Source organism: Panthera uncia, assembly GCF_023721935.1.
Source record: "Panthera uncia isolate 11264 chromosome A3 unlocalized genomic scaffold, Puncia_PCG_1.0 HiC_scaffold_12, whole genome shotgun sequence".
In the NCBI taxonomy this organism is placed as follows: Eukaryota; Metazoa; Chordata; class Mammalia; order Carnivora; family Felidae; genus Panthera; species Panthera uncia.
This window is the reverse complement of record NW_026057579.1, coordinates 29756533-29777639: the sequence shown is the minus strand read 5'-3', so window position 1 is coordinate 29777639 and position 21107 is coordinate 29756533.

Below are 21107 nucleotides of genomic sequence, written 5' to 3'. Positions count from 1 at the left end.
ATGTAATCCAGAAGCCAAGAGGAAGTGTTCAGTTTGTGAACTTATTCTGTGAAGTCAAGCAAGATAATTGACTCATGGATAGCTATGTCAATCAGCAGGTCGTAGACAGCCATGGTAAGAGTAGAAGCTGTACAGCGAGTGGCATGGCATCCAGTAGTGACAAGAACACAAGGAGTCAGGACACGGGGACATCTAGGGGCACTTTGTTACTTTTTCCATGTAAACAAGTAAAGAATATTTGCATGGAATCAAATGAGGATTGATCTTTACATATGTGCATAAGCTATAGGAGAAATCCAACAGAGAAACTGATGATACAGGAAAGAGATGAGAAGGTTCCAAGTGTGCTATCATTACACCAGTGCAGGGGAGCTAGCTCATGCCATCTCAGGAAAACCTTGAGAAATAAATAGAAAGCATCTAGACCTTGGGCCCCTGGGTGGCTGTCAGTTAAGCGTCTGACTTCAGCTCAGGTCATGATCTCAAGGTTCATGAGTTTGGGCCCCATGTCAGGCTTTGTGCTGACAGCTGGAGCCTGGAGCCTGCTTCGGATTCCCTGTGTCTCCCTCTCTGTCTGCCCCTCCCCTGCTCACGATCTGTCTGTCTCAAAAATAAATAAACATTAAAAAAATAAAAAAAAATATCTAGACCTCTAAGGCAACATGACTATTGTTAAATGCAAACATTTCATGCAAAATTTAGACAATAAACCGTATCCCAGATATTCCAGATCAGTGTATCCAGTAATATCCTGTACTGTAAAACTGCTACAGATGTTTCTTATTCTCCAAAATCGATTTGATTTTTATTTATCTGTCATTAATTGCTGTTTAAACTTTTTTTGCTGTGAAACAGCCATGGTTTTCCTAAAAAAAAATTTTAACGTTTTTATTCATTTTGAGAGACAGAGCACTAGCAGGGGGGCGGGGGGCAGAGAGAGAGGGAGACCCAGAATCTGAAGCAGGCTCCAGGCTCCGCACTGGACAAAGCCCTTTGCGGTGTTTGAACCCACAAACCATGAAATCATGACCTCAGCGGATGTGGGACGCTTAACAGACTGAGCTACCCAGCCCCCACCTCCCACCATGGTTTTGTTTTTAATGATGCCAAATATTAATGGCTAACATAAAAACACGTGTTGATTTTTTTCATATCACTCAAGGTAATTGAAACACAAAAGATGGTTTCTGGTATGTGGTTTTGTTGCTGAAATGTGATTGTGTTTTACTGTCCTTCACAGCAGATGTAATGCTACTTCGTATTTCATTCACCAGGAACCAGAACCAACTCTGAAATTATGCCTCGGTATTCCCTCTTAGGGTTTGGGTAGCAACATGAGCCCCGTTCCTGAATTTTGCTAATGTCCAAAAGCACACCTCCCACCACGTAGGCCAGAGTCAAAGGTCCAAACAACAGCTAGCCCTTTCAGTACACTCCAAAAGTCAATGCCTCTTCCTGCATCAGGTCTAGACAGAGCAATAAAATTCACAGCCAAAGATAATTTTGAATTAACTTTAAAACTAGGTATTCTGGAATGATACTCTTTATTTCAATCTACTTCACTCTGAGAATACCAAAATTAATAATGACTTAAGGAGATCTCTCTCATGTTAGTATAATACCATGTGCTCTGAGGCATATAAAAAGGAAGAGAATACATGGAATTTTGAAGTTTGTGATATGCTGATAACTCTTAGGTGAACATATTATTTTTATTCCAATGGTTTTCTAGGTTTTTATTTGTTGGTTTCTTCTTTTTTAGTTTTGTTCTGTTTATACAAATTCCTTTTTAATTTATCTAGAATTAGTTATGGGGACTAGTCTCACTTGATTTCCCTTTTACCTAATGGATGCCCAACTCACTCAAGGACATTTATTCAATAATCTGTCTTTCACTACTCTGTTGAAATATTTATTTATACAAAATATATTACTTATTTCATATATATTACATATATGTTTTATATATGCATGAACCCAATTCCCCAATCTCTTATTTCATTGACCTGTTGGTCAAATCTGTACTATATCACACTAATTTAATTAATATAGAATTTTAATATATAACACGGAGGAAGGAAACCCAACTTTCTTATTCTTCTTTCTCAAAATTACCTTGAATGTTCTTGCATATTTATGATTCTACACGAATTTTAATATCAACCTCTCTAGATCTGTCTATGCACATATGAACTCTTTGGTAGAACGGAGGACATGATAAACTACTCTCACTTCTGGACAAAAGAGAAATACTTCAATTTTAGGTCAGTTTGATAAACATTCTCTAATGTTAGTCAGTAGGACCAAAAAAATAATAATAAAAATAAGAAAACATGCCTGCCCTTCTAAGCTTTTACTCTAATGAGGAGTTACAGAAATATACAAGGATGATTACTATAAAAGCATTTTCCTGTGGTTACTTCTGGGGTAGTGTTTCTATTATTTCCTGCAGTAAGTACCACAGTCACCCACCACTCTGGAGACAGGCTGTTGGGTTTTGCTGTTCAACTCTTTCTTATCACATTGTATCTCATGCTAAACTTTCACATGCATTATTTTATTTTACTTTTTGCTTTTTAATGCATAGATTTATTTTTTAAACAAATAGAGCATCATCCTGTACATATTCTATAACCTGCACAATTCACTTAAAAATCTATATAATAAGCATATTTCCATATCATTATATACTTTTTCTGTCAGATTTTAAGAATTTTCTTTTTTAAAATTTACATCCAAATTAGTTAGCGTATAGTGCAATAATGATCTCAGGAGTAGAATCCAGTGATTCATCCCCTACATATAATGCCCAGTGCTCATCCCAACAAGTGTCCTCCTTAATGCCCCTTGTCCATTTAGCCCATCGCCCCACCCACAACCCTTCCAACAACCCTCAGTTTGTTCTCTGTATTTAAGAGTCTCTTATATTTTGCCCCCTCCCTGTTTTTTATATTATTTTTGCTTCCCTTCCCTTATGTTCATCTGTTTTGCATCTTAAATTCCACATATGAGTGAAGTCATATGATATTTATCTTTCTCTGACTAGTTTCGCTTAGCATAATACACTCTAGTTTCATCCATATTGCTGCAAATGGCAAGATTTCATTCTTTTAGATTGCCAAATAGTCCTCCATTGTATATATACATATAACACATCTTGTTTTTTTTTTTTTTAACATTTATTTATTTTTGAGATAGAGAGAGACAGAGCATGAATGGAGGAGGGTCAGAGAGAGGGAAACACAGAATCTGAAGCAGGCTCCAGGCTCTGAGCTGTCAGCACAGAGCCCGATATGGGTCTTGAACTCATGAACAGTGAGATCATGACCTGAGCCGAAGTTGGATGCTTAACAACTGAGCCACCCAGGCACCCCTATACATCTTCTTTATCCATTCATCTGTCCATGGACATTTGGGCTCTTTCCATAATTTGGATATTGTCAATAGCACTGCTATAAACATTGGGGTGCCTGTGCCCCTTTGAAACAGCACATCTGTATCCCTTGGATAAATACCTAGCAGACATGCACTGTTTGTTTTAAACAAATGCACCGGGTGCCTTTTACATGCCACATCCTATAGATGGACATGGAAGTGGTCCATTCCCTCAAGGAGCTGAGGGTTAGAGGCAGGGATAGACAGGTAGACAAATACAGCAAAGTGAAGTACACACAAAAAAGAGGAGTGCAGGATGCGATGAGCACCCCCTCCTCCCAGTACAGGAAAGACATTGAAATGTGGTGATCAAGGACTCTTCTCAGGACTTCTCCCTCTTGGACCCTCTTGTCGGGTCCAAGCCCTGCTCTCCCACTTAACACCGTGGAACCTTGAATATACTACTTACATTCCCCGAGTCTCAGCTTTTTGATCTGTAAAAAGAGGATAATAATAGAACCTTCCGTCAGAGCGCGATGACCCACACACAAAACCCTCAGAACACTCAGGCACAGAGTAAGTGCTCAGAGAGTAATAACCATTATGATTACTATTATTGGTCAGGGGAAATAAAAATTGAAGGAGATGAAATCTTCATGTGAATCCCAGAAAGAACTAGGAAGAAGATCCAAAGGAATATTTTTGTAAACTATATCACTCACCAGTGGGCTGAGTCCAAGGTCAAAAGCTACCAAAATTCTATGTGGGAAATACATTGATGCATATTTCACAGATGAGTAAGCAGTCCCCAAACAGTTAAGAACCATTCCCAGAAATACTGTCCTAGAAGACGTAGAGATGGAAATCAAACGTAGGAATTCTACCACATTGCACATCTATTGCTCTAACTAGGACTGTCTGCTGCCTTGTTTGTTACCTACTCACTATAAGCTATGACTTGGTGAGACTATAACTTGCAAAAGCTGAGCTTTTCTCTGCCCACTCATCTAAGGTGCCTTGATGTGCTCTGATTGCACACTCTTCATGGCTTGTAATGGAGGATAAAGTGAAATGCATCCGTTCCCATTTTATTTTAAAAGAATGTTATAGTGAGTTTAATTAAGGGGGAGAGTCTTGTCTTTTGACCAGTGTAGCTAGAGAATTTTAATATGCAGGTCATTTTGAAAACATTGTCAGGTTCCTAAATTGCAAAACTAGGATAGAGTCATTTCTCTCAATATGTGTTTAGGGATTGCAAGAAAGTGAACATTTCTACCCGACAGAAAGCACAGTTTTAATTATTGATGGTCTGACACTTGTGTGTGGGCTTTCCCTTTTAGTGCTGAGTCACATACAAATTTGGTAGTATTAAAAATCATATTATCCATTTTAAAAGAGGGCATGGAAATTGAGATTCTGAGTTTGTGATAACTGCCTTTTTAACACCCCCGATTTTGCTTTTCTTATCTTAAAGTTTCACACTAATATCCTGTGGCCATCTGGAGTGTCTCAATGTTAGGATTCATCAACTTGATCTTAAACCTATTCTATCCATGCCTCAAGCATAAAACATGCCTCTCTACTCTGCCAGACCAGGAAAATATTTACTTTGGAAAAATCTACCTAGTTACTGTCCACTATTTGTGTACTGATAACCTCTGGTCATGCACTTGAATTAGGAAAGACCTCCAGCTGCTTTTCTGGAGGCCTTTATTTGAGGCTAATTTTCACTTCTGTATATTCTTGTACTATTTTTATTACTTGGAAATTACTCTGCATATACCTGCAAGAATAATCAGTTCCATGATAAATTATTCTTCTCCATAACAAGGGAACATAATTACTTGTTCACATGTCCACATTTGTAATTTCTTTTCAAAACAGAACACAAATATTATTTCACAAAAATCTATCTGTATTACATTTGTATAATTAGCAGGGGCTTAAAAGATACTTGATGATTTCTTACTTCAGTGAATTTTGAACTATAAGCATATCAGCATTTTATTATCATCTGCTTTAACATTAATAGCAAGCTCAAAAAGAAAAACTACATAGAGCACAATCTATGACATTTTTACTCAGTAAGTATATGCTTGTTTTTTTCCAGAGTCTTTTTTACCCAGATAATTTACCAGTTGCAAGTTGAATGAGCTGCCAACAACTTTTTAGCTTTTAAATAATGCTTGTTTTGAAAGAAATAAAATGAGACTTCCTTACCTTCCTTATATTTACTATTGAGTTATCTGTCATAAAGAATGTTGGGCCCAAAGTACCAGGGGAAAAGGTGGTGGTGGAAATTGTAACTCATTGTATTTCAATAATGAGGTGAATTTTTGACTTACATAATAAAAAAAGAAATCAAGCATAGTTCCATAATGTAATTCACTTTTCCATCCAAGAAGTGCTGTTCTACACATTACTTTTGCATTTTGATCAAGCAAAAGATCTTGAAATTAAATAAATAAATAAATAAATAAATAAATAAAAAGATCTTGAAAATAGAAAACTTTGAGTAACAAAACTACAGTATCAACTCAAATGAGGTTTTCAATGATTTATATCTTTTAAAAAATTTTTCAGTTTATTTATTTATTTTGAGAAAGAGAGAGAGAGAGAGAATGACAGAGAGGGAGAGAATCCCAAGCAGACTTCACGCTATCAGTGCAGAGCCTGACATGGGGCTCAATCCCACAAACCCTGAGATCATGACCTGTGCCAAAATAGACCCTTAAGTGACTGAGCCACCCAGGTGCCCCTCAAGGATTTATTTATTTATTTATTTATTTATGAAGTGTATTGTCAAACTGGTTTCCATACAACACCCAGGGCTCATGCCAACAGGTGCCCTCCTCAATGCCCACCACCCACTTTCTCCTCCCTCCCACCCCCCCATCAACCCTCAGTTTATTCTCAGTATTTAAGAGTCTCTTATGGTTTGGCTCCTTCCCTCTCTATAACTTTTTTTTCACCCTTCCCCACCCCCCTGGTCTTCTGTTGAGTTTCTCAGAATTCACATATGAGTGAAAACATATGGTATTGTCTTTCTCTGCCTGACTTATTTCACTTAGCATAACGTTCTTCAGTTCCATCCACATTGCTACAAATGGCCAGATTTCATTCTTTCTCATTGCTAAGTAGTATTCCATTGTATATACAAACCACATCTTCTTTATCCATTTGACAGTTGATACGGACATTTAGGCTCTTTCCATAATTTGGCTATTGTTGAGAGTGCTGCTATAAACATTGGGGTACAAGTGCCCCTATGCATCAGCACTCCTGTATCCGTTGGGTAAATTCCTAGCAGTGCTATTGCTGGGTCATAGGGTAGGTCTATTTTTAATTTTTTGAGGAACCTCCACACTGTTTTCCAGAGCAGCTGCACCACTTTGCATTCCCACCAACAGTACAAGAGGGTTCCCATTTCTCCACATCTTCTCCAGCATCTATAGTCTCCTGATTTGTTCATTTTGGCCACTCCGGCTGGCGTGAGGTGGTATCTCAGTGTGGTTTTGATTTTTATTTCCCCGATGAGGAGTGACGTTGAGCATTTTTTCATGTGCCTGTTGGCCATCTGGATGTCTTCTTTAGACAAGTGTCTATTCATGTCTTCTGTCCATTTCTTCACTGGATTATTTGTTTTTCCAGTGTGGAATTTGGTGAGTTCTTTATAGATTTCAGATACTAGCCCTTTATCTGATATGTCATTTGCAAATATCTTTTCCCATTCCGTTGGTTGCCTTTTAGTTTGTTGATTGTTTCTTTTGCAGTGCAGAAGCTTTTTATCTTGATGAGGCCCCAATAGTTTATTTTTGCTTCTAATTCCCTTGCCTTTGGGGATGTGTCAAGTAAGAAATTGCTGAGGCTGAGGTCAGAGAGGTCTTTACCTCTAGGGTTTTGATGGTTTCCTGTCTCACATTCAGGTCCTTCATCCATTTTGAGTTTATCTTTGCGAATGGTGTAAGAAATGGTCTAGTTTTATTCATCTGCATGTTGCTGTCCAGTGCTCCAAGCACCATTGGTTAAAGAGACTGTCTTTCTTCCATCAGATATTTTTTCCTGCTTTGTCTAAGATTAGTTGGCCATACATTTGTGGGTCCAATTCTGGAGTCTCTATTCCATTGGTCTATGTGTCTGTTTTTGTGCCAATACCATGCTGTCTTCATGATTGCAGCTTTGTAGTAGAGGCTAAAGTCTGGGCTTGTGATGCCTCTCGCTTACTTTGGCTATTCGGGGTCTTTTGTGGTTCCATACAAATTTTAGGATTGTTTGTTCTAGCTTCGAGAAGAATGCTGGTGCAATTTTGATTGGAATTTCACTGAATGTGTAGATTTCTTTGGGTAGTATTGACATTTTAACAATATTTATTCTTCTAATCCATGAGCATGGAATGTTTTTCCATTTCTTTGTATATTCTTCAATTTATTTCATAAGCTTTCTATAGTTTTCAGCATACAGATCTTTTACATCTTTGGTTAGGTTTATTCCTAGGTATTTTATGATTCTTGGTGCATTTGTGAATGGGATCAGTTTCTTTATTTGTCTTTCCGTTGCTTCATTATTAGTGTATAAGAATGCAACAGATTTCTGTATGTTAATTTTGTATCCTGCGACTTTGCTGAATTCATGTATCAGTTCTAGCAGACTTTTGTGGAGTCTATTGGGTTTTCCATGTATAGTATCATGTCATCTGCAAAAAGTGAAAGCTTGACTTCACCTTTGTCAATTTTGATGCCTTTGATTTCCTTTTGTTGTCTGATTGCTGATGCTAGAACTTCCAACACTATGTTAAACAACAACGGTAAGAGTGGACGTCCCTGTCGTGTTCCTGATCTCAGGGGGAAATCTCTCAGTTTTTCCCCATTGAGGATGATATTAGCTTTGGGCTTTTCATAAATGGCTTTTATGATGTTTAAGTATGTTCCTCTATCCCAACTTTCTCGAGGGTTTTTATTAAGAAAGGATGCTGAATTTTGTCAAATGGTTTTTCTGCATCAATTGACAGGATCATATGTTTCTTATTTTTTTTTTTTATTAATGTGATGTATCACATTGATTGATTTGCAAATGTTGAATCAGGCCTGCAGCCCAGGAATGAATCCCACTTGATCATGGTGAATAATTCTTTTTGTATCCTATTGAATTCAATTTGCTAGTATCTTGTTGATAATTTTTGTATCCATATTCATCAGGGATATTGGCCTGTAGTTCTCTTTTTTTGCTGGGTCTGTGTCTGGTTTGGGAGTCAAAGTAATGCTGGCTTCATAGAATGAGTCTGGAAGTTTTCCTTCCCTTTCTATTTTTTGGAACATCTTGGGAAGGATAGGTATTGTCTCTGCTTTAAATGTCTGGTAGAATTCCCCAGGGAAGCCATCTGGTCCTGGACTCTTATTTGTTGGGAGATTTTTGATAACTGATTCAATTTTTTCACTGGTTATGGGTCTGTTCAAATTTTCTATTTCTTCCTGTTTGAGTTTTGGAAGTGTTTGGGTGCTTAGGAATTTGTCCATTTCTTCCAGGTTGTCCAGTTTGTTGGCATATAATTTTTCATAGTATTCCCTGATAATTGCTTGTATTTATGAGGGATTGGTTATAATAATTCCATTTTCATTCATGATTTTATCTATTTAGGTCATCTCCCTATTCTTTTTGAGAAGCCTGGCTAGAGGTTTATCAATTTTGTTTATTTTTCCAAAAAACCAACTCTTGGTTTCATTGATCTGCTCTACTGTTTTTTTAGATTCTATATTATTTATTTCTGCTCTTATCTTTAGTATTTCTCTTCTTCTGCTGGCTTTGGGGTGCCTTTGCTTTAGATTTTGTATTTGAGATTTTTCTTGTTTCTTGAGATAGGCCTAGATCGCCATGTATTTTCCTCTCAGGACTGCCTTCACTGCATCCCAAAGCATTTGGATTGTTGTATTTTAATTTTCATTTGTTTCCATATATTTTTAAATTTCTTCTTTAACTGCCTGGTTGACCCATTCATTCTTTAGTAGGATGTTCTTTAACCTCCATGCTTTTGGAGGTTTTCCAGACTTTTTTGGATGGTTGACTTCAAGTTTCATAGCATTGTGGTCTGAAAGTGTGCATGGTATGATCTCATTTCTCTTATACTTATGAAGGGCTGTTTTGTGACCCAGTATGTGATCTATCTTGGATAATGTTCCATGTGCACTCAAGAAGAAAGTATATTTTGTTGCTTTGGGATGCAGAGTTCTAAATGTGTCTGTCAAGTCCATCTGATCCAATATATCATTCAGGGCCCTTGTATCTTTATTTATTATCTATCTAGATGTTCTATCCATTGTTGTAAGTGGAGTATTAAAGTCTCCTGCAATTACCACATTCTTATCAATAAGGTTGCTTATGTTTGTAATTAATTGTTTTAAATATTTGGGGGCTCCTGAATTCAGTGCGTAGAAATTCATAATTGTTAGCTCTTCCTGCTGGATAGACCCTGCATTATTGTATAATTCCCTTCTCCATCTCTTGTTACAGGCTTTAATTTAAAGTGTAGTTTGTCTCATATATGTGTGGCTACTCCAGCTTTCTTTTGACTTCCAGTAGCATGATAGGTAGTTCTCCATCCCCTCACTTTCAATCTGAAGGTGTCCTCAGGTCTAAAATGAGTCTCTTGTGGACAGCAAATAGATGGGTCTTGGTTTTTTATCCATTCTGATACCCTATGTCTTTTGGTTGGAGGATTTAGTCCATTTACATTGTGTTATTATGGAAAGATATGGGTTTAGAGTCATTGTGATGTCTGTAGATTTCATGTTTGTAGTGGTGTCTCTAGTACTTTGTGGTCCTTGCAACATTTCACTCACAGAGTCCCCCTTAGGATATCTTGTAGGGCTGGTTTAGTGGTGATGAATTCCTTCAGTTTTTGTTTGTTTGAGAACACCTTTATCTCTCCTTCTATTCTGAATGACAGACTTGCTGGGTAAAGGATTCTCGACTGCACTTTTTTTTTTCTGTTCGTCACATTGAAGATTTCCTGCCATTCCTTTCTGGCCTGCCAAATTTCAGTATATAGGTCTGCTACTACTCTTATGTGTCTGCCTTTGTATGTTAGGGTACATTTATCCCTAGCTGCTTTCAGAATTCTCTCTTTATTCTTGTATTTTGCCAGTTTTACCGTGATATGTCATGCAGAAGATCGATTCAAGTTACGTCTGAAGGGAGTTCTCTGTGCCTCTTGGATTTCAATGCCTGTTTCCTTCCACAGATCAGGGAAGTTCTCAGCTATGATTTGTTCAAGTGCACCTTCAGCCCCTTTCTCTCTCTCTTCTTCTTCTGTAATTCCTATGATATGGATATTGTTCTGTTGATTGCGTCACTTAGTTCTCTAATTCTCCCCTCATACTCCTGAATTTTTTTTATCCTTCTTTTTCTCAGCTTCCTCTTTTTCCATAATTTTATCTTCTAATTCACCCAATCTCTCTTCTGCCTTTTCAATCCACTCTGTAGCCGCCTCCATATTATTTTGCACCTCATTTATAGCATTTTTTAAATTCATCATGACTATTTTTTAGTTCCTTGATCTCTGTAGCAATAGATTCTCTGCTGTCCTCTATGCTTTTTTGAAGCCCAGCGATTAATTTTATGACTATTATTCTAAATTCTTGTTCCGTTATATTGCTTACATCGGTTTTGATCAATTTGTTAGCTGTCGCTACTTCCTGGAATTTCTTTTGAGGAGAATTCTTCCATTTCATCATTTTGGCTAGTTTTCTGTCCTTTATGGGTTTTAAAAGCTTTCTGTATGCTCTGCACCTGCGAGCACTGCTATATTAAAGGAGGGTCATACACTGTCCAGGGTCTGGCCCTTCAGGAGGTGTTTTTTCAGGGATTGCTACTTGCTCATTGTTGTTGTGACTGGTTATTTTATTACCCTCCTTGTAGTGATATTTGGATCCTCCACCAGATGGTGGTTTGATTTGTCCCTTGGAGTAGCCCTGTAAGGGAAGATAGACCAACAGGAGACAAAACATGCAAACACACAAACAAATAACAAACAAAAACAAAAACCCAAAGACTAAAAACAAAACAAAAAAAAATACAGACTACAAGTAAAGAAGAGGGTGGAGGCAGTGCTGATGGAAGAGCAGATACAAAGACAGAAATGATGGGGGGAGGGGGTGCAAAAAAATAAACATTGATTAGACAGAGAGACTAAAAGTCTTAATCCAGAGAGAGAGAAAGGAAAATAAAGAAGGAGGCGGGGAAAACAAAACGATGATAAAGTTACCCAGACAGAGAAACTATATGGCTTGATTATTCCAGAGAGAGAGAAAGGAGGGTAAAGAAGGAGGTGTAGAACACGTATCAAGACAATGAATTAAATATGTCTGTTTAGACAGACCAATAACCAGAGTAACCAGCCTAGGGGAGGGAAGAGATAAGGAGGAGAAATGGGGGGGGGGCTCTGAGAATATATCTATATATCCAGAATTGACCTAGAGTCAATCCAGGCAATGCTGCATCACTTGGCAGGAGGAGCTGTCCGCAATCCGGTCTGTACCAATCTGGTGGATATGCAGTTACCCAGTGCAAGGGGGCATGGTTTGATGTTTTCTGGGCCCACATCCGCTATGAGTGATCCCTGAGGCCGGTGGTGGTGGCGGGGGCGGGTGGGGGGAATCTTCTCCATGGAGCCAGACCTGGTGGATTCAGTTTGAGTCGTTCTCACTGTGCCGTGGATGCAGACAGGACTGTCCTTCTCGCTCCGCCAACTCCCCTGACCCTGTGCTTGGCTAGGATTCAAAGTCCCTCTCTGATGCTCTGGCACTGAGGAAGCGCCTCTCGGTGCGGCGATATATGTTCCCGGCTGGCTATGTCTGGGCCACAGCCACTTCAGGGAGGACAGCCTTCTGCGGACTGAGCCACTGCCCCTGGGGTGGTGGACACAGGCAGCCTTTGTCTTTTCCCACCACACTCCAGGAATATGGCCGCCTTTTCCTCCTGCAGACTGAGCCCTCAGACCAGCCACTGTGCCCTGGGGTGGCGGACACAGGCAGGTTCTGTACTATCGCACAGCCCTCCAGGGAGGGAACCACTTTCTCAAGCTGCGGACTGAGCCTCTGACCTGCCACCACACCCAGGGATGGTTCCCCTCCTCCTCAGGTGTGTGAACAGGGACCTGGCTCCAGTCGGAAGAAGGCCCCACAGTTAGAGATCAGATCCCTGTCAGTCTCAATCCCAGGTCTTTCTCCTGTCCAGATAGAGTCCTACACTTCTCTAGCTGCTCTTTCTCTCCCCTTTGCCTCTCTGCAGAAGGGGGTCCATCCCCTCTGTGCCCACACAGGCCTTTTTTATCTCCCCCAGCTCATAGATACCCACCTATCTTTTTTCCAGCTTTTCCATTTTCTTCCTACTAGATCCAGTCTCAGTCTCTTTTCCTCCCAGGCTCTGATGGTCAAAGTCCTTGGGCTTTTACACTTCTTTGTTTGCGAGATGCGGGAAGTATGGATTCCCCCTACTTCTCTGCCATGTTGGCCCCTCATCCACCAAGGATTTATTTTTTAAATGGGAATTAGTTCAGACTCCAAAATATCATTTCCTTCTGAAATGACTTAGGATAAATACAGGATAAACCTAGAACATCTTGTCATTCTACAAGTTGTCAAAAAGTAGGAAGGTCATGTCAAAAGGTCTTAGGAGCCAATTTGAGTAAACTTTGTTGACCCAAAGATTTTTAAAAAAGCGAAGAGTTAGTAAAATGAAACAGAAGACATTAAAATAAATGAATCCACGAGAGTAACAAACAAACAAACAAAAGGTTGGTCACCTTGAAGCATGCTTGAGAAATAACTTGTTACTTTAAAAAGAGATAAAAGGCCAAAATAAGTCATAAACAATGCCTTTGCTATGTAAACTGTACAACAGGGTATCTTCCCAATGACAGGAAGACATTTCTTATTTATAGAAGTGTCATAGCTGAAAAGTAAAGGGATGATATATCGCCATTTTGCAAGCTACGATGAGATAATGGATCTAGGCAAAGTTTCTCAATGGCTAATCATGTCACAAAACATTTTGGAGAAGCTTAAAAGCTTTCTACATATCAATAATTTTGTTTTAGGATTATGGTGTTAATGATGGAGGAAACTGAATCCAAGAGTTGTAAATCAGAGCCCCTTCCTAGGAGTTTGTTGTTTAAATATCTTAGCCCAGTTGATCAGTTTATTCTTTCTTTCCCCTCAGACTTTTCCTTGGAAACACACAATTTTTATGTCATAATGAATAGATCAGGATATCCCAAAGCCCTGCAAGCTAAATCATAATCTCTAGTTCTTACCATATCACTTCTGTCTTTTACTAAATTGCAATCTTTATTGAGACTGCTCTGGTTCTCACTCACCATGACTTTATCTCTAACAATGGCAACAGCCTTCTCACTGTTCTTTCATCTACTCTACCTTCAGAGCCAGTATCTTAAGTCCCTGGACTTAAGTCACTGGAGGTCACAACCATGTTACTTCCTTTTGCAGAACTCTCCCAATTTGCAGTTTCTGTAGACTGCACCTATACCAACTTCCATCTGGACCCTTTCCATTTCGCTTCCTGCCATAGCCTTCACTGTAACTTACAATCTCTGTAGGGTCAACTGTGCCTTGGTTTTTCAGGTCCCGTGATTGCCTAGACTATTCTGTGAGCCTACGTCTACTCGTATGTTGTAGTAGATCTCAAAGCATTAAAATATTTGAAAATTATAATGTATGTGTGCATGAGCTGCTATCTAGAAATGTAAAAAATTAGATGTTTGCAATGGGAAAGCAAGTATTAATGGGCTTAAAGTCTGTTCTGCTCCAATGCATGTTTCTGTAATGCAAATTGGCTCATATCCAATTAGCATAAAGAGGATTGAGGTCAATATGATATTGAAGGGGATTGAGGTCAATATGATATTGAAGTCAAATTGATTTATTCACATTTTTCCTATTGCATTAACACTTTTATGCCATCCAAGTGAGAACAGCTAAATGCAAAGTATACCAAGACAGCTGAATACGAGCCATAGAGAAATGGATTATTGTTTATAATGTTTATTCACCTCACTTTATATTTTGGCTCCATTTGGATTCATGTCCTGTCCTGCATTGCAAGTGCTTTCCACATGGTTCTTTCTAACCCATGTACATTTTGTTCTTTTCTCTATGATTTAGCAGCTTCAACTTGTTTACACCCTCCTGGCATGTAGAAAATTGACCTTTGTTTTAAGGATAAACCTCCAGTATGTTTTCGAGCATTTCTTCCCATTTTTTTGTTTTTACAAATTTTACATTTTTGATTATATAGGTACCGTACTGTATTTTTCCTAAATATATATTGGTTTTGAGTGGTTTGTCCCTAATCCTACTCATCCCATATGTCCTGTAATTGTTTCCAGAAGATAAGGTTATTTAGGAATGTATATATATTACAGTGCTCAGCTCGTTTTATTAAAGAGAAAAACAGCAATGTTGAGGGATTTCCTCTATTTCTCTCCTCCCCTACATGAGTGGATGTGGCTTTAGACTTACCTACAGTGACTTTATGTTGCCCCCTTCATATTTAACACATAGGAATCTAGTTTTCTTGCTGCTCTGTTTTATCTCAGCTTTATTTGATATTCTAAGATTGCATTTCTAAACCTTTAATTTGGCTCTTTCACTTTATTTCATTTCTGTCCCATTTCTCTAGTTATCACCAGTGTTATAAAAATAATTACCTTGTAATCTTTGTTTAATAGAATGACCCATTGTATGACCTTACTGTATGATGGGTTTTGATTATTTTCAAATACACATTACAATAAAAGCTAATCTTAGTGGGACTGACTTAATGGTATCTCACAGATAATCCAAGGTACAGTAATATCAAAGTTGTGGATATTTCATACTTTAATGGATAAGATTCCAATTCTGTGCTTTGACAGGTCAATTCCTGTCCGTCTTGCTTGCCTATCTGAGATTCTAAAGGTCAACAGTTCTGGGCTCTGCTCTTCCCAGTCTGTGGCTTGTAAAGAAAGGCTCAGTGGCCAGAATGCCAAGGGCAAAGTCTGAAAGGTCTCCTGCACCTTCCAAAGGTAAGTGTGCTTGAAGCTAACTGTGCTCTGAGGGCCTTGGCGCATCCCACCTTGACTTCTTCCTCTTTCACTCTGTCCAACACGGCCTGATCAAGCTTCCATCTGAATCTCAGGTTTTACTCCAGTTCCCCTCTGGAATTGGCTATTATGGGAAAACTCCAGCCAGGTAAACTGGGAACTTGATTTCCCAAGTTACTTTTAAACAACCCTTCTTCTCTGGGCGCGAGCTGGAAATTGTTTCTATAATTTCACCCTGTTCCACATTGCTGTGCTTGACCATGCATCAGCCTCCCATGGAGCCTTCACTTCCTAGAAGCCCTGGATCCACTTGTCCTATGCATCTGACTCACCTCTACCCTGTGGATTTGTGATTTAGACTCCTGACTTCTCCTGGGATTGGCTAGTCTTCCTCCTTGGCAGGTTGGGTTACTGTTCTTCTGGTTTTCCCTGGCTTTTTAATTCCAGTCATGTTTTTTTGCTGTGTGGTTAGGGGAACCTTCACTACTCTCACAAACCAGGTCATCATCTCGGTGGCTTAAGGTAATGTAATTTTGACTCTCACTCACAGAACAGAGCAATGTGGGCTTTCCTGATCAGCAGGCGTGTACACCAGGACTCCGTTTTGCACGACATATCGAAGCACCCAGACCTTCAGTTCAGCCCCTGGCTTCTAAGGTTACTCTGCTCATCTGTGTCAAAGTGCTGAAGGGAGATATTAATGCACCAGCCTAGAAATCATGATGATGGACCCAGCCTGGAAGTTGTATGTACCTATATTAAATTGGCTACAACAACACCTAATTGCTAGAGAAATGGGGAATATAGAATCCCTGTATGACACAAAGCAAACAAGAGAGAAAGAAACTGTTGACTGGCAAGCAACTCCTGTCTGGCATATAAGGAAATATAAACAGCGCAATAAGCATATGCTGCCACACAAAAAGCCATTAAAATCATGGCATATACTTTATACCCCAATCTTGACAGATACTTAAAAATATCTTTAAAAAATACCTTTACAATAAGGATCAGGTAAAATCACCACACTAGGCATGATAATAATGTAGCATATCCACATTTGCATAGTTAGGAAATTCAGAATTGGTAAACCATAAGGAAAATGCAACAAACCCAAACAGTTTCAAAAGTTATTATATTACCACTCTTTGCATGGATGACATCGAGGGGAAATACAGAAATGATTGACAGCTGAGGCATGATTCAAAGGGTTTGTCTTCTAATGTGGAGATCAACGTGTGAATAGAGGACTCTATTACAAAGACCAGAAGAAATAACAGAGAGAGAATGGATTAAAATAGATGTGGACAGATCTTTGACTTATGCTAGGATCTAACTAACCTCACGTGATTGCCTGACTCCTGGTTCATGCAGTGGTGATTTTCTCTGGAGTTGTCAATATGACACTTTCAAGGGTCACATCCTGGTAATGAGCTTCTCCTCCATTTCCTGGCACATTTATCAGCATGCAAATGTCAACACTGCTGACCCCCTTTCTTAATCTTCTACTCAAACTCATAAATAAATTACCTGTTTCCTCCAGGGTCAAACTCCCATATGTTGGAGATGAGCAATGATATTAAATTACTGAAAATAACAAATGGATAAGCAAATAAATTGGACTGGTCTTTGGGGAAATGCACAATGAATTATCATCTGTGGGATGGACCCCAGGTATTTTGTCTCCCAGATTCTCATCTGTTCCTTCCATCAGCCCTCCCAGGAAAACGTCTCCCCAGCAGCTCCATTTACAGCACTGGCCACTCATATCATGCACTAGCCCATAGCACCTCTCCATGTGCACACTTTTATGTCATTTGTGGAATATTTTTATGAATTATAAATTTATCAGATTTACCATGGCATAAAAGTCTCCACAAACTAGCTCTTGTTTTTTTCTCTAGCTACATGCCACACTGCTTCCTGTACGTGGGCACTTGATGCTTTATCATACTGGATTCTTGGCAGCTTCCTGTTCCCTTTGCTTTGTGGATGTTGTTCCATGTACTTAGAAGGGCCACCCTCCTTCGTTCATCTTATTCTGCTCATTCTTCTCATTCAAATCTCAGCTTCCGCTCTTCTAGGAAATCTTCCTAGAATACAAGGCTGAATTTATTTCACCATTTTGTATGCTTTCATTGAATCTTGAGCACACCCCTCTTACAGCACTCAGTAAAATCTTGTGTATCTTTCTGTATATGTGACTGTTCATCAGATCAGGAGCTCTCTGAGGGCGGGAACTGTATGCTTTTTTTCTACATTTTTAATGCCTGACACAGTAAGAACCCATTAAGTTCCCAATGCGTAAGTCAAAGAATGAATCAAGGAGTCTGTGCCTCAGTTAAGGGAGACAAGCTGTGTACACAAAAACAACCCTTTCACATATTTATTCTTCTGCTTAATTAATATCTTTCTCCCTGTGCCAAATGTACATGCCAAGAAGAATGCAAGAGTGAGTAGCACATGATGCCTAGCCTGGAGGAGCTCATTTTCTTGAGTAGCAGATATTTGAAGACCTTATTTCAGTGATGCTAAGACATGATTGGTCATAACATGTACCATTATGTCATCTGCCACGAAGAAATATAAAAATATAAAATGCCAATGCAACTCTGACATGGCCCTTATTATGTAGAATTCTTACTTTATCCCTGTTGAAAGAGCTACTTAAGACTCATTCAAAACAAAATTGGTTACATTAGTCTTAAAATTTCTTCACATTTGAAAGTTGATTCTTTTGAATCACTTTTCAACTGACTTGTCAATCCTGTGTTTATCCAGTCAATGCCATATTCTATGCTCAACAGAAGTATTGATTGGTGTTGCTGAATTCTTTAAAATAATCCATAAGAACTCAAAGCTATTCAGTCAGATTTGTAATGTTTACTCCTTCTCTTCAAATGTTCCCTAAAAACTTTTGATTTGTTGCCTCCTTCAACCTCTCCCTACAGTCCATTTGGTGCTAGGGATTAAAAATATTTCCATATTTCAATTCTGGAAGTTTCTTGTAAATTCTGAAATTGTTGCTTTTGATGTTTGGGCCTGCACAGATCATGATACCGACATAATAACTGATGTCTAAGTGACAGAAACTATAAGATGGTATTGATTAAAAGACATATCTTGAGTTCAGAAAGGTTAAAACCAAAAATAAGTAAAGGAATTGTATTTAGACTTAACAAAATACAGCATAATCTACTCTTATGCCTGCTGGATCATTATAAACACAGCAGATTACAGGAATACAGATGATCATTTGATTAATTCTGCTAGATGAATGTGGGAGACTTCTACATAGGTGCAGAAACAGTGAGCTCGATTTTTAGAGCTCAATTTTTGAAACTTGAATAAAAAGGAATGCAGGATGATTGTGACTTAATACATACAGTTATGTCTACACAGGTCTTCCAGAAATAGACGACAACTCTAACTTCCAGGTCTCTAATGTAGTTCACACAGAACAGGTGAAAAGTATCATAAATATTTCATGAAAATAATCTCATCTTTAGGTAGGATGCACATATATTAAATATTGACCACTGAAGGTATTAATACTTAATGTTATTTTTGACAAAATGAATGTTTTATGATTAAGAATATCATATTTGTTTGTAAAATATATTTAATATTTAATGGTATCGGTGAAGGTAACTGTTCACATTGGAAACATAATCCATTTTGAAATGCATAAAATTATAAAAAGAACAAACGTTAAGAATGTTCATATTAAAAATTAACTATTACTGGTCTTATTGAGTGAATAGAATTAAAGGTGAAAAAAAAATCTATCTCCAAGAGTAGATATATAATTACCCCTGGAACTTTTTCTTCAAGAAAAAAATAATTGCAATATCAATAAGAAAATAATGATCATTTATTGAAAGATTAGTGTATGTCAGGCACTGTTGTTAAGATTTTCATGTCCATAAATTATTTGATCTCCTCAGAAACCCTATGAGAAAGGTACTCTTATTATCCTGATGGTAAAGATGGGGAAAAGGAGTGGAGCTATGCTGTCTTCACCACCATTCACACTGTTGTTGACGAGGCTTGAGGTGGATGCAGGATAACCAGCCAATGGGTGGAGCTGGATGCAGGACAACCAGCCAATGGGAGATGCTGAGTGCAGGACAACCAGCCAACGGGAGGAGCTGGGTGCAGGACAACCAGCCAATGGGGTGGAGCTGGGTGCAGAACAACCAGCCAATGGATAGAGCAAGCAGAAAGGATAGTGTGCCCAGCACAAACAGAATATTTCAAGTCAGATGAATTTATATTACAATTGTGACCCATCGCTTATCTATTATGTAATTTGTGGGCAATAATCCTTAATCTGGTGGAATCTTAGTTTCTTCATATCAGACTGCGTGTAATATCTGTCTTGCCAGGAGATAGGATAACTGGAAACAAAGTTTCTATATAGTGGTTAAGTAGAAAACTTAGGGGTGTCTGAGTGGCTCAGTTGGTTAAGCATCTGACTTCCGCTCAGGTCATGATCTCACAGTTGGTGAGTTTGAGCCCCATGTCCTGCTCTGTGTTGACAGCTCAGAGCCTGGGGCCCGCTTCCGATTCTTTGTCTCCCTCTCTCTCTGCCTCTGCTTATGCTCTATCTCTCTCTCTGTCAAAAATAAATAAACATTAAAAAAATGTTGTTAAAGTAGAAAACTCAACTGATTATCTGCAAGTTGTGATAAATTCTTTAAAAAATGGGAATCTACAGTGGAGGGTGGCAAAGGAGCAGTTGGAGGGAACATGACCAAAGGGAAAGATGTCGGACTGTGGGCGCATCTTCACTGCTGAAATCCAGTCTCTACCACTCCCTTACATGGGTGACCTTCAGCAAGCCACTTCGACAAGCTGAATCTCAGCTTTGTCCTCTTTAAGCTGAAATGAGAAGACTTACTTGCCTCTGAATTGTAGGGTGAATGAAGGAGTCTGAGTACAGAGCAGGCACAGAGCAGCAGGCCTATAGGCTATTAGTTGCTGTTGTAATTCTCCACCATTCCTCCGCATTAAATTTAGTCCAGGAGGTTAGTACTAAGACTTTCCACTGCTGAATACCAACCACATGGAAGGGATGACTGTGATGTTCGTGGCTAGGAGTCACAGACCCCTCAGCAGAGATGAGAGAGATCAGGGAAAGTGTAATTCAAGACCTTGCTTTACGAGGAGCAGCCTGGAACTCTCAGGGCAAGAGACTTAAAACACAAAGCTACCAGTGCAGGGCACACACCTGTTCCCCAGGCATCTGCTCAGCTCGCGTAGTCACTTTTGGACAATGTTAAAAAAAAATCAGTCTGAACAGGAGCGATCTGCCTATGATTCTTGTTTACATGCACGATAAAACCAGTAAAGGGATAATGACAGCATCCCGCCACTCAGTGATGTTAACATGTCTTTATGGAGTTGGGTTTTTTTTTCAATTTCAAATATTTCTTGTACTTTATGAAGTGTAAACCTCAAGTCTTCCCTACAAAGTGCACAGGAGAAAAAATCATTAAGCCTATTACACAGATGAGCAAACCGTTCTCTAGCTAGAGATGGTCTCCAACAAGCCCACCTGCCCGTGCTGGATCAGGAATGGGGACTCCAGGGTCAGGTTGCTTTGGCCCCCACACGCCAGGTCTTAGTCCCCCGA